This window comes from Podarcis cretensis, assembly GCF_951804945.1.
Source record: "Podarcis cretensis genome assembly, chromosome: 13".
Classification (NCBI taxonomy): domain Eukaryota; kingdom Metazoa; phylum Chordata; class Lepidosauria; order Squamata; family Lacertidae; genus Podarcis; species Podarcis cretensis.
In genome coordinates, this window is record NC_137182.1 from 49,772,436 (window position 1) to 49,777,113 (window position 4,678).

General features: G+C 42.4%; 1 long non-coding RNA gene across 1 annotated transcript; it reads left to right on the forward strand.

Moving 5' to 3' along the window:
- Positions 1–222: 222 nt before the first annotated feature.
- Positions 223–4,082, forward strand: LOC307201903. The gene is made up of 3 exons (XR_013832781.1): positions 223–854; positions 2,134–2,270; positions 3,275–4,082. It is a non-coding gene; the product is annotated as an uncharacterized lncRNA (long non-coding RNA).
- The last annotated feature ends 596 nt before the right edge of the window (positions 4,083–4,678 follow it).

Below are 4,678 nucleotides of genomic sequence, written 5' to 3' on the forward strand. Positions count from 1 at the left end.
CACTACCGAGAAGGCCCTCTGCCTGGTTCCCTGTAGCTTTGCTTCTCGTAATGAGGGAACCGCCAGAAGGCCCTCGGCGCTGGACCTCAGCGTCCGGACAGAACGATGGGGGTTAGAAGAAGTAGAATTTGGAAATGGGTGTGTGTGTGTAAGGGGTCTTACAGGGAAAGTGAGGCATTTTTCTCCCCTGACCCCCTAACCCCCGCAAGCCAGCGACAGTCTGGAGGCACCTCTTGTAGGAAGCAAGGAAATCCAAATTCACAAAGCATTCAGGCCAGATGAATGGGGTGCTCACACACTGCAGAGTGAAAGAATTGAAAGTAACATTTCCTTTGACTTAAGGGGCTTGTGAACTTTGCCTCAGATACTGCCTTAAAAATGACTCAGGAATAGACACAAGACCTCAAGCACAGTGTGCCCTTGTTCACCTAACAAGGCTAGAAACATCGTAAGAGATGTAACAGCTTGACACTGGCACCTAGGGATTTGGGCAATTTTTTTGCATTTGAATGTATAAGAGAAAACTATTTAGGGCCAACAGAGCAAACAAAGAGATGGGGGGCACAAAACCAACCTAAAATATCCACATGCCGATGGAGAAGAGCATGGATAAATGAACATGTGCACACAACATTCATTATGCCCTCCTCATGTGGAAAAAAAGTGGCCAGCCCTTATTTGATGCAGCTCTTTAGAAGCCGCAGTTGTAAGAGATGTGTTTCTTGCATTACAAATCTTAAGCCAGTCATAGGATATTTGTGCCTTATATGTGGCCTCTTGACTTTGTTAGCAAAGTGATTGGAATAAAGCAGAGAGAATCCAGAGAGAAAGGAGACAGATAATACTGTACTGAGGTAAACAGGGCAAAACCAGTTTATGAAATAAAACAGAGAGATTTGTCTTTCTTAGGTCAGATCTATTCAGCTAGTGGGGGGAAGCCTTCAAAACTATGCATCTCTACCTCTCCTCCAGCTGTCAAATCTCAGCTGCCTTTCTCACGGACAGCTAAGTCCCAAATGACAGGAATCTCCAGAGTCTGCTGTCACCAAGACTAATAGCAGAACCAACGCCTTCAAGTCATGCACTGAATGCATTTCCAACAGACTTAACATACAGAGACTCGTAAACTTCTTCTTTTTTCTACACTGTCCCCACCAAATGCTTGGCTACTTCTACACCAAGGTTAACCACTGCCATGTTTAGTGTCCTTGTTGGTGTTGGGTTTGGTAGCTAGGCCTCCAGATTCAAATCCCTGCTCAACCATGAAGCTCACTGCGTGGCCTTTCTAAAACAACTCGCTCCCTCATAAAATAAGCTTACTAAGGCTGAATTAAGATATCCCTGCTGTCTCCAAATATCACAAGTTTTCCACAGGATTATTTCATCCTGTCATTCCCAGTACCTTACTTTATATGCCTTGGCCTAAATGTCACATGGGGTGAACAAATGTATTCCCCAAACCACCAGTACAAAATTTAAATGATCATAGTTCGTGTTATGTAGAATTTGGAGACAAACCAACACTTGTGCATTTCATTCATACTCAGAGTGCATCATAGGCTTCATAGTTGCCATCAGACTAAAATAATAATACTGAATCCATGATGCAGCACGATTGTGAATGAAGTGTGGATGAAAAGGATTATCTGACACCTGTATAACATTAAAGATAAGACTAGATGGGAACAAACATTTGCATGACCCTCCATAAGAGTTAAGTACATTGGAACCTTGGTTTAAGAACAGCTTAGTTTATGAACAACTTGGATTAAGAACGCTGCAAACCCAGAAGTAGGTGTTTTGGTTGTGAACTTTGCCTTGGAAGCAGAACATGTTCCGCTTCTTGTTGAGTGTGTTCCATTTGTAAATTGAGTCCCCCACTGCTATGGGAAAGCACACCTTGGTTTAAGAACACTTTGGTTTAAGAATGGACTTCCGGAACGGATTAAGTTTTTAAACCAAGGTACGACTGTACAATCATATTCTAGGGGAAGGCAGGCTCCATATTTATGCAGAATGATGGGATTCAGAAGTAGATGGCTATACTTGTGGGTCAATAGACAGATGGACTATTCATATTGGGGAATTTTATATTTATGAACACTGAGGATGGCGTCTCTTTCTTCCCCACAGTGATAATAATATCGACAGAGGTTGATCTTAGCGACGAAGTCGAAGAGGAACTGGAAAAATTATGGACCACCATCTTGGTTTTCTTCATTCTCTTCCTCATAAGTGTGTGTTACAGCACCACAATGACACTCTTCAAGGTGAGGGGAAAGGAAGGGGGAAACACATATCAGCATTTGCATTCGGCAGTGAGAGAGCCCGAAGGAGGAAGAAAGCAACAACTAAAACCCAAGAGATAAGTGTTTAGAATATATGTATCATTCGCTGCTTGCTGGGGAGGAGAGAGGGGCGTAGAATATAGGTTGCACACACACCAGACATTTAAAGCCCTTCCCTCAGAGAATCCTGGGAACTGTCATTTATTCCTCACATTTATTTATCTCCCAGCAGCCTTAGCAAACCACAGTTCCCATGATTCTTTGAGGAAGCCATGTGCTTTAAATGTATGGTGTGTAGGCATCCTGTTTCTTTAACCTCCTAACCTGCTCTCCTTCCTCTTTAACAAACCTCTATAGGGTCCAGAACTTGTAGAAACTTCCAAGGATCTGCTACCACTCTGGATCATAAGTGGAGTCTGAAAGGCTCAAGGCACAGGGCTGTAATTAAAAAAAAACAAAAACACTGCATTTGTTTGAGGAAAATGTTCTTTATGTGGTATTTCAATGTGAAAGAAAAGAAATATCTTAAAATGGGGAAAGTGTAACAACAGTACATTCAAGATAACTCAGGCAAAAGTCCTTTTTACACTGACTGCATTTGAACATTCCTTCAGCCATTGGTTGGCAGAAAGAGTTTTGCTTCTAAATAACCTCTTGCTAATGTAGGCAAGTTACGACATTTTTGAAGTGTCAAAGAAGACTGTTTACAAAAGGGCTTTAAAAAACCCTGTAAAGTTCTTTTCTTTCTATCTATCATCTATATATCTGCCTGAAGTCCCAACAGTCAGTGTTTCAAAATGCAGCATCACCTGATGTACCTAAGACATCAGGTGACTGACACGTGGGAGCCCCCATCTACCTGTTAAATTATGCCTTCTGGGGTGGGCAGATAAGGATCTGGTCCACCAGCCAAAAAAGGTTCCCCAGCCCTGTTCAACACTCACCCCTGTCCTCTCTCCTTCACTCTTCACCCTCCATCCCAATAGGTAAAATGGATTTTCTCCACTGTGGCAGACCTGAAGAAGCAGCCTGTAGGCCCTGAATACAAAAATGTCATCCCACAGACATTCTAGGAGCATTTTCCTAGGAATCTCATCCTCCATTTTCAAAGGTGCAAAGAGGAAGCCACTGTTTGGACCAGCAACTTCATCTCCCATGTCAACATCCAAGGCCTTCTCTCATTTCCTATCTTATTCAGCTCCTACTTCTCTCCTGGCAAGTGATGAGGCCCTTTCAGCACAGCGATGGTCTTAGGGGGAGGCAATTATTCTGAATGGCATGTGTTGGGGCAGTGCCTTCAAGAGGAAACACTTTTATGGGGCCCGATATCTTAACTGCTTCCACCAAGAGAAACATCTGCTTCTTCCACCCAATAAAGAACCAAAGGACAGTCACCCCCACAAATAAAAATATGCCTTTTCAGTGGTGGTGCCCCTGTTGTGGAATGGTCTCCCTAGAGATATTCTGCTGGCACAGGTGAATAAATACTAACAGGTGAATAATACATTCTACTCCCAGGCTTTTAAGCAGTGGTGGTTTTACTCTTATTGTTGCTTTTACTGCTCTTATTTTGTGGGGGGGGGTTAAACATTTTTTTTACTATTTTAGATTTAGTGTACATGTGTGTGTGTGTGTGTGTGTGTGTGTATCTTATTGTGTGCTTTTAAATATTTCATTATTTTGAATCTAGTCTTCATGTTTGAGATGCATGCCATCCTGGCAGCTTTTGCTTTTTTAAACGAATGAATGTCTGGTGTCTCTAGCTCCAGCATGCCTGACACTATCTGGCTTCTAACTTCAGAGATGTGAAACTCCACTTTCTAACCCAGAGATGTGAAACTCCACTTTCCAGTATCTTTGCCAGGCGTCTTTAACCATATGAAATAAATATCCATATCTATCTACGTGCATGCGATACGCTCAAATAAGCCAGCTCTTTTACCCATCTCTTACACACCATTTCCTTACTGCCACGGGATTGTAGCCAGCCAAGTTCTACTCAGATAAGACCAACTTAAACTAAGGTAGACATGCCCATTAACGTCAACTGGTCTACTTTGAGTAAGTCTAGCATAGGATGCAGTCTATGGTCTTCAAACTACCAGTGACTACCCATCCCTTAATATATTGCATACTCATTTGTTGGAGGTTGTTAAGCAGAGAATAGCTACCTATCTGGGATTGTACAGCAATAGATTTCTGCACCATTAGGGGGCTTGGCTAGATATCCTTTGAGGGCCTTTCCAGTTGATGCAGGTTTTGCGATCATTACTGTTTTTAGTGCACAAGCATCCTAGAAACAATATGCAAGAAGTGCTAATGATGTGAACCTTCCAATCCCTGTATATGCATGTAAATAAACCATACATCACAAAACTGGGAAAAGTCTC